Genomic DNA, 9,716 nt, shown 5'->3' with positions numbered 1-9,716 from the left:
CACTTTTTGAACACTGACGCGAGACACGAACATTACTTGCAGTATATACCTGACTTTGGCAACCAAAAAACATTGCAAGCTGAGGCACGCGCAAACACTGATAATCCCCGGCCTTGCCATCCCTTTATCTTTTCTTTCATCAATTCTGTTTGTCCGCTCTATAACTGCGTGGAGTCTTGATAGTGCTCAAGGGACACACCTAGATAAGGTGCAGGCACTGTAGTCCATTGCATTCCGGCGAAATTAGTGGGCATCGCGTCCCAATTTCCATGCCATATGCCAACACTTTTTTGGAAGTTTATCTGGGCGCCCGTGTACTTGCAGAAAGATCTTGCCAGGCGGACAGCCTCGATCACGCTTTCCTTGTCTTCACAAAAGACGGCGACGTCATCTGCATAGGCTAGCATTTTAACTTCAGCGGCGTGCAGCCTAAAACCACGTATGTTTACACCATGGATGACTGCCAAACAAAAAGGTTCGAGGTATACGGCAAAAAGCAATGGGGACAAAGGACAGCCTTGTCGTACAGACGAGCGGACTGGCACCTTCGAACTAAGGCATTTAATAATTACAATCTGCGTTGAACACTCTTCATAAGCCATTTTAACGCCCTCTAAAATGATGTTCCCAACATTACAGTACTGCAATATAGAGAAAAGCACCTCATGTGACACCCGGTCGAAGGCCTTCGCAAGGTCGAGCTGCAACATCGCCACCCGACCCCCAATGTCATTACAACATTCTAACACATTCCTTGCAATGTGGGTGTTGGTGAAAATTGTACGGCCTTTAATGCCACATGTCTGGTGTGGCCCTACAAGCTCCTTAATCACGCTTTGGAATCGTCCAGCCAGTACTTTCATAAATATTTTGTAGTCTTTGTTGGTTAGACTTATCGGTCTGTATGAGCCTACTAAAAGAAGCTTTTCCCGGTCATCGGTTTTTGGAATCAAAACTATGTGTGACATGCGGAATGAGGGTAGGACTTTTTTTAACTTCGTACGCTTATGAGAGTAGTCTGTGCAAAATACAGGAAAACTCGTGACTGAATGATTTGTAAAACTTGGCGCCTAGGCCGTCTGGCCCTGGCGACTTTCCTGACGGCAACTCATCTATCGCCCTTTCAATCTCGGGTACACTTATTGGCATTTCAAGGCTTTCTCTAACGCCGTCTTCCAACCTTGGCATTTCGCTCATGAATTCGCTGTCGAAGCCTAGTCCAGAGCGCGTCCCATTGCCGAACAATTCCCGATAATGCTCAACGAAGGCTCTCTCGATTAAAAGAGCTTCTGACGTCACCTCGCTTTGAAAACGTATCTGTTTAATCTCATTTCTTGACGCATGCCGCTTTTCGTGGCTCATTGCCCGTTTGTTTGGCATCTCACCCATCCATAACCGTTCGCTCCGAGCACGTATAACTGCAGCTTTATATCGCTCTGCGTCAATAACTTCCAGCTCATGTCTTACTTTCTTTACATTTTCCGCAACCTGATCATGAACCGTATTTTGTACGCTCAAAAGAAATTCTAGCTGTCTTTGCAGCTCTCTTTGTTTCTGCAGTTTTCATGCTGGCGGCTGCTTCCTCTTTCGATCGCAATTAACTTAACTTGAACCTTAAATTCTTCCCATGCAGCCATAAAATTGTCATGCTTGTTTGTCATCAAGTCTAATATCTTTTCCTTTACTCTACGCACAAATGGCTCATCATCAAGCAGCTTTTCGTTGAATTTCCACGTGTTCCAGTTGAATCGTGTTCTTTTAACTTTTGCCCCCATCACGAAGCTCACTAAGCTATGATACGTGAACGATAGTGGTGTGTCATTATAACTGTTACAAAGGGGGATCAAATCTAGTGAAACATACACTCTGTCCAGCCTTGTTCGGCTGTTTCCTTGAATGTGTGTGTACTGCGGAATCGTACCGTCAGTGAAAATTTGACCCACATCTTCTAAGTTGTGGTCGTCAATTAGGGAGCTCAAATAGAGAGCGCTTTTGTCACGAACACGTTCCCCTCGGTTTCGATCTTCCGCAGTACACACACAATTAAAATCACCAAGAAATATGATGTAGCGGTCACACTTTAGGTACTGCTCTATATACTCAAAATACAACAATCGGTCATTCACAATGTTCGGCGCATAAACGCATATGAGCCGCCACGACGCTCCAGAAAAGGAAAAATCGACAATGAGCATGCGGCCAGTTTGACATACAGTTACACGTTCTTCAAAAATGCCAGCACTCTTCCGTATAAGCAGCGCGCACCCGCCTGATGTACCATTAGCATGACATACGCACACATTGTAATGCGCCGTGAAAGGCGTCACCATGCGATCGGTCTGCTCTTGAGTTACGACCTTAGTTTCTTGTAAGGCGACAACATCGAGTTCCTTCTCCATACACAAGCGACTGAGTTGATACTGTCTCCTTCGCGCTCCGAGGCCATGAACATTTAAAGTGGCCACTCTCAATGCTGTCTCCAATTTCACCGCCATTAGTCTGTATAAGCAAGCCGATCGCAAGGTGCCGCTAGAGAACAAACCATTCTAACACTTTGTAAAAAACTTTCCAAAAACAAATGCTCAACGAAAAGCCGCTCTAACCACACGCGTACCTTTACGGTGTACGCGTAGGCTAATTCTGAAGTGGCACCCATCTCTTAACGTCGCTAGTCCGGGCGCCCCAGTAGGCGCCGGGTCCTAGGTAGGCGGTTCTGCCGCCGTCCGTCTGTCCGGCGGGATGTTCGGTTTCGGGCAATTGGACGCCCGATGACTCGCCTGGGTTTTCTGCGGCGGTTCGTCTTTGGTCTCGTTGTCAAATTCCTCCTCTTGGCCGCTCGTTACGTCCCTTGCTCTCTTCGTAGCCGCACTGCTTGCACTCGTGTCTACGACGTCCATCATTGCAGTTGCTGGCCCGTGCTCTGCTGTACTCGCCCCGGCAGAGGCGAGTTCTATGGCCGTTTCTTCTTTGCCTTTTCCGTCACTTGTCTGCACTGCAGCTTTCTGTTCAGTAGTTACTACAGTTGCCACCTTCGAGGCTATGTAAGTCTGCTCAGTGGGCGTCGCAAATGTGTCGGCCGGCAGAACTTGAACACGGAAAGACTCATCCACGTCTGCTTCATCCATTAACAGGTCAGCCACGTCCTCCCGAGGCGCCGGTCCCGTTACGGACGCGAAGGTCTTAACACACTCCGTCTCATCATGGCCGTAGTGCCAGCAAACGGCACATCTCGGGACGCGACAGTCACGTCGAACATGACCGGTGTTTCGGCATTTCAGGCAAAGTGGTGCTCTGCCTGGTACAACAACTAAGGCCTGCTCACCAGCGACACGAAGTTGATGAGGCAGGTCTTCCACGGTCATACCCGTCTTCAAAACCAACGACACCGCACGCGTTGAGGATGCTTTATCTTGCACACCGTGGACACGCCATTTCTCCCGGAAGACGTCCATGACCTTCCCCTACGGCGAAAGGGCGGTGCGTATGTCCTCGTCCGTCACGTTGTGTAACATCCAATGCAGCTTCAGCCGCACGGCCTGGTTTGCTGGATCAACAACGATGCACCGATGTTCATTCACTTTTACTTCCTTGGCGCTTGCAAGCCTTTTGACACCTTCATCGCTCTTGAAAGTCACTGCCCAAACGTGGCTCATTTCATACGCCCCTAGGGCGATAACATCCGGCAGTACGCCTAAGCCAGCCAGTGCGTCGCGGAAGTGCTCCACCCGATACGGCCTGGCACGCAAATCAGCATGTAAAAACAATGTATTTAAAACAATCCGACCTGTAGGCAGTTGAGGCAGCAAAACTTGATAGTCCGGGTCTTCTGAGCCAAAATTCCTGGTACCACGGCCCTGCTGGGCCGCTGAAGCCGCTCCTATGGAGCTCATGGTCGACACGTCCGCTCGCTAGCACGGCAGAAAGCCGAATCCGCATGTAGGAAGGTTTTCTCGGGCGATCATTTTCGAAGGGACCTTCCCTTTCGCGACATTTCGCGTGACTAGCGCTGGACGCGTCGGCGCCTACGAGCTACAGCGCTCCCGACATGCCACAAACGCAGGCAGTAAAGGTTGGCACAGTACCAAGGACGCCGAACACAATGGAGGCTAGCCGCTCGATATCAATCGGCCAGATTTGCTGTGTCTTGAGCTTTGCACGGCCTAGTGCAAGCTTTCGCTTTTCTTTTTATCCTGGCTCAGCGCGCCGCGGAGAAAAGAAAGGCGGGGGTCATAAAGGCAGGGAGCTGGCGAGGAGGAGACCGCGTTTCTTCGCCTTCTCATCCTGGATGCCATGGCTACGGCGCGGCAGTTTCTTCGCACGCACCACAAATTACGGCTGGCTTAAAAGTCCGTCGAGCCAGATCCGAATAAGCAAACTATGGATAGCTGTTTCTACAATAGCACTCCTACAGTCCACCGCTCAACCAAGATATCGGCAAATCTGATGGGCAACACCTTCCGATCGCATTTAGTGCATTCATTTATCGCACGCTTGAGGTAAATCAAGGCGGACGTTATGTGAAAAAATTTGTCCTTATCAATACTCCCCCTCCCCCCCCCCACGAAAAGAAAAGTGGGAAGTTATCAAGAGTGGTGGTGATAAAAAGTGAGCCATGACAGGCAAAAAAACTCCGTCGAGCCGGATTCGAACCAGCGACCTATGGATATCTGTTTCTCCAATAGCACTCCTACAGTCCACCACTCTACCAACTGAGCTAGCGACGGAGCTGATGGGCAACACCTTCCGATCGCATTTAGTGCATTCATTTATCGCACGCTTGAGGTAGATCAAGATGGACGTTATGTGAAAAAATTTGTCCTTATCAATACTCTCCCTCCCCCCCCCCCACGAAAAGAAGAGCGGGAAGTTATCAACAGTGGTGGTGATATAAAGTAAGCCATGACAGGCAATAAAAACTTCGTCGAGCCGGATTCGAACCAGCGACCTATGGATATCTGTTTCTCCAATAGCATTCCTATAGTCCACCGTTCTACCAACTGAGCTATCGACGGAGCTGATTTTTTTTTTCTTTATTGCCGTCTTCGACGTACAAACTCAAGGGTTACAAAGGATAAAACGTGCCAGCCACACTTTGGCTAGCACAGCACTAAAATCTTTTCAGTGACACCAGTTCATCCAGTACAGGCATCCATTGTGGTTGATCAGGCAGTACTTTGTACGCGTCTCTCACGTAAACAACACTCTCAATGAAGTGTTCTCGCACCGGTATCACAATGATGTCTGCATGTTCAAATTGCATGCGAGTTTTTCACATCGCGTGGAGGCCCAGGACCATAATGAGGTCATACGGTACTTCCTCTGAGGTATCTATTGGCAAGAAGCGTATTCCATACGGGTCCAGAGGTAACTGTTTCTTCAGCGTTCTCTGCAGAACGTCCCAGTGAAAGATCGGGTCCCAGCAATCTAGGAAAACATGTTCTATTGTTTCAGGTTTTTTACATAAAAAGCAGTCGGTTGTCCAGGGGATGAAAATACCCTTGCTATGAAGCCAGGTCTTAACGGGAAGTGTGCTTGTATGCAATTTGAAAAAGAAAGACTTAGTTAATGGCCGCACTGGCATTTTCTTGACTCTTTTTAGAACGTCCTGTCCGGGGCCTCCACGGCGTGGCGAACAGTACGAAGGTAAAGGTACCATCGTGTCCACAAGATCTCTGTACAATTTTTTCTTTGTAACGGTAGACAGATACTGCTGTGAGAAACGCACATTTAACATCCTATATGACATCACCACTTCACGCAGGTATCCTTTCACTGTTCCCGGCATGTTCTGAGCCGACGAAACAACGAATCCCGGAAGAATTTTGCCCAGCCGTACTTGTACTATTGTTCGAAGAAAGATCATTTTGATCCCGCAGAAACACAAAGCGTGACACAATTTGTCGCAAAAACAAGTGAACCAGACCAAGCCCACCTTTCTTGACCGGGAGAAACAAGTTTGTTCGACTCGTCCTCTCCCAGGTAGAGGCCCAAATGAAAGTAGCGAAAATGCGGTGAATTTTTTGTACGCTTACCCGCGCAGCACACAACACATTCATAACATACCATATCTTAGAAACTAAAAAGAGGTTGCAAACAGTGGCTCTAGAAAACATTGACAATTGCTTGCCTCTCCAACCGTCAGCCTTTTCCTTTGCTCTCGAAGCTTGGTCGAGCCAGTACGGTTCGGGCTCACGGTAACTTCCGAGAGGCACCCCCAGGTACTGTGTAGGTAACCTTGACCAATTCAATCGAGAAAAGGTCTCCGGCTTGTCTTCCCAACTCCCATGCCAGAAGCCATAACTTTTATCCCAGTTTATCTGGGCTCCAGTTGAATCGCAAAACTTTTCGACTACAGCAGTTGCCTCTTTAATGCTCGCTTTATCTGTGCAGAAAATCGCGATGTCGTCTGCATACGCCAATATTTTAACATGTTCCGCCCGTAGTCGATAGCCTGCTATGCGTTCGTTGTTTTTAATGGCCAGACAGAGTGGCTCGAGATAAGCGGCAAACAGAAGGGGCGAGAGCGGGCATCCTTGACGCACCGACGAGAGCACACGAAAGCTATCGGTGAGCTCCCCATTAACGATAATTCGCGTTGAGCAGTCTTTGTACGCCATCGTGACACCTTCCGTTATCACACTGCCAACATTTGTATGTTGAAGTATGCATAGCAGAGCCTTGTGCTAGACGAGGCCGAAGGCTTTTGCCAAATCGATCTGCCTCATCGCGACGTAATCGCCAATCGCATCGCAACACTCTAGCACACTTCGAACCACGTGTACATTTGTTGTAATACTGCGGCCTTTAACGCCCGAAGTCTGGTGCGGCCCTACCAATGTTTTGATGACACTTTGCAGTCGTTTTGCTAAAACTTTCGTGAATATTTTATAGTCAACGTTGGCTAGAGTTATCGGGCGATATGAGCCAGGCAACAAGCGTTTCTTTTCATCATCACTCTTCGGGATTAGTACGATATGCGATGTTGTGAAAGACAAGGGCAATCTTTTTCGGTCGTACGCTTCGCTAATAACTAGTTGGAGGACATGAGCCAGCGCAGACTTAAATGTTTTATAGAAAGTGGCCCCTAAGCCATCAGGCCCAGGTGCTTTACCGGGGGCCAACTCGTATATTGCGCACTCTATCTCACTCAGGGTAATGGGATGTTCAAGCCGTGTCTTAACTTCTTCATCTAGCCTTGGCATCAATGAAAGGAATTCCATCTGGTAGCCATCTTTAGGTTCACGTGGATGACTCAAGAAGGCTTTGAAATGATCGGCGATCCCTTGCTTGATGTCGTTTTGGTCGGACGTGATATCATTGCCTTTAGCTAGCTGGCGGATTTCCTTCCGACACGCGTACCTTTTCTCGTCTGAGAGGGCTCGTTTTGTTGGCGCTTCTGCCGCCCACAGCTTCTCAGACCTTGATCGCACAACGGCCGCTTTGTACTTCTCAGAGTCTATCCTTTCGAGTTCGGTTTTTACTTCCTTTATTTCCTTAGTATACACACCAGGCTGGGCACTTTCTATGCTGATGAAAAATTGCAGTTGGTGGCGAAGGTTTGTTTCTACCTGTTTCAGGTTATGCCTAAGTACACTGCTTCATTCAATAGCCATAGTTTTTACTTTCTGTTTAAATTCTTCTCATTTAATGGCGAAGCTTTCTAGTTGGACTGAACACAGGCTTTCTAGTTCCTTCGCAACAGCATCAACGAAACCATCGTCACCCAACAACTGCACGTTCAATTTCCAGAGGTCCCAGTTAAAGGTGTGTTTGATCTGTCTTTTCCCAAAGGTGGCAGTTACCAAGCAGTGATCGCTATAGGCAATCTATAGGCAATGGGTTGCACATCATATTCACTACACAATGGCACCAATTCGGCTGACACATATAATCTATCTAACCGAGCGTGGCTATCACACTGGAAGTGGGTAAACTGCGGGTGAGTACCGCTGGCGAAGACACAACCGACATCTTCCAAGTCATAATCGTGCACCACCGCATTTAGAAATTCAGCACTCTTGTCGCGAACGTGTGAACATTTTGCGCGATCGTCAGCAGTGCATACACAGTTAAAATCGCCCAGCAGTATTACCACCTTCTGACAGTTTACGTACGTTTCAAGACGCTCAAAGAAGGATCGCCGGTCCGTTTCGATATTCGGTGCGTAGACACAAATGACACGGAAATCCTTATCGCAAAAACAAAAATCAGCCACTAAAAGGCGCCCAGTATCACACGAAAACACTGAATGCACACAAATGCCAAAGTTTCTTCGAATGAATATAGCGCAACCACCTGATCCACCAACAGCGTGAGAAACACACACATCAAAGTGAGTACGAAAATTGGACACCATTCTGTCGGTTAGCTCTTGGCTCTCTATTTTGGTTTCTTGGATTCCCACAAGATGCAAGTCATTATCTAAGAGTAGACGACTTAGCTGACATTGTCGCCTTCTTGCGCTGAGCCCTCGTACAGTCAACCACAAAAGTTTGCGGACCACGCGAGCGCGTGGCCAAGAGCCTCTTCGCGACACTTCCGCTACGTCACCAGCGATCGACAGCAGCGCTACGTTGAAGACGCATCCCTCCTTAAATCTATGGCCTGTCTATTTTCGCACTGTGCGCAAATATTTTCTACCTATCTCTTTCAACGTGACGCGCTCTTTGTTAGCCAGGGCTACTTGCTTATATTTTGAGAGCAGAATATCAGTACAAGTAATCAGACAGCGTATTCTTCGGCTGTTATCAGTTCTATTTTCGCGTAGCCACGCTGTTTTTTTTTTTCGTGAGTGCGTGAGTGAGCGGTGAGGCAGCCATGGGACACAGATGCTTAGTCAGTAGGCAGAATTTTTCCGTTCCTCCCCCATCGCTAAGTGACAGTAGCGGCCGGGATTTGATCGCCTGCGCCCAGGTTTTGCTGCGCAAAGCCCGAACCACCGCGCTGCTATAGTGGTTACATTTAGAAAAATAAGAAATAATCGGGTGCGATGACTCTTTTTATAACCCTTTGCGACACTGCGTCCTCGTTTGGGGACTCGAACTTCGGAGGCGCGTCCCACGCCACGTGTTTCTTCAAATGACCTAAAACTTAGTGTGCACATTCGTGTCCGCTTCCTGATGGGACAACTAGCGGTCAGTTAACTTCATTGTCCTGCGTATTGCTGCAGATGATCACTTTGCTGGAGACACTACCATGTTAGACAATCGTTCGACGTGCCGCATTCCAAGACCAACGTCAAGAGTATTTTTTTTCTCCGGTCGACACGAATACAACCGAAAAAGCAAGTGTGCATGCGTTTCGGGCCTAATAGTTGATTGTTTTTATGCAAGCATTGAAGCTGACGGATTTCAGAATAATTAGATAATGAGTTATACGCTAATTATTTTTTTTAACTGAAACTCGCACAAAACAGCACATTGCTTCGTCTTCTTTCTTGGAATGTAATAGTGAGCGTCTTGAAATGATGCCATGCGCATTTGACGCATTTGCAGACAGTGCATCATAATTCGTGTCTGAAGGGGATGAATTTATTCACAAGACATTTACAGAAGTGTCATGAAACATAGGTCTCTCAATGATCTAGTAGGAAGTGAAATGTCCGCCGTTTTCTAGCACCTTATTGATGCGTGTGGGCATCGACTCGTACAAAGATTCAGTAATCTCCGGTCGACCGCGCAGGCTTTCCCATTCTTGTGCGATCGCTTGCCACAGCG

The 9,716-nt window shown here is 47.9% G+C and overlaps 2 non-coding genes across 2 annotated transcripts; both read right to left on the bottom strand.

Moving 5' to 3' along the window:
* Positions 1–4,629: 4,629 nt before the first annotated feature.
* Trnay-gua (transfer RNA tyrosine (anticodon GUA)) lies at positions 4,630–4,724 on the bottom strand. The gene is made up of 2 exons: positions 4,688–4,724; positions 4,630–4,665 (listed from the first exon to the last, which is right to left on the bottom strand). It is a non-coding gene; the product is annotated as a tRNA-Tyr (tRNA).
* A 193-nt stretch (positions 4,725–4,917) lies between these two features.
* On the bottom strand, positions 4,918–5,012 carry Trnay-aua (transfer RNA tyrosine (anticodon AUA)). The gene is made up of 2 exons: positions 4,976–5,012; positions 4,918–4,953 (listed from the first exon to the last, which is right to left on the bottom strand). It is a non-coding gene; the product is annotated as a tRNA-Tyr (tRNA).
* Positions 5,013–9,716: the final 4,704 nt, after the last annotated feature.

The sequence above is a fragment of the Dermacentor silvarum genome, unplaced genomic scaffold (assembly GCF_013339745.2).
Source record: "Dermacentor silvarum isolate Dsil-2018 unplaced genomic scaffold, BIME_Dsil_1.4 Seq678, whole genome shotgun sequence".
Lineage (NCBI taxonomy): Eukaryota > Metazoa > Arthropoda > Arachnida > Ixodida > Ixodidae > Dermacentor > Dermacentor silvarum.
This window is presented reverse-complemented; position numbering and strand designations above follow the sequence as displayed.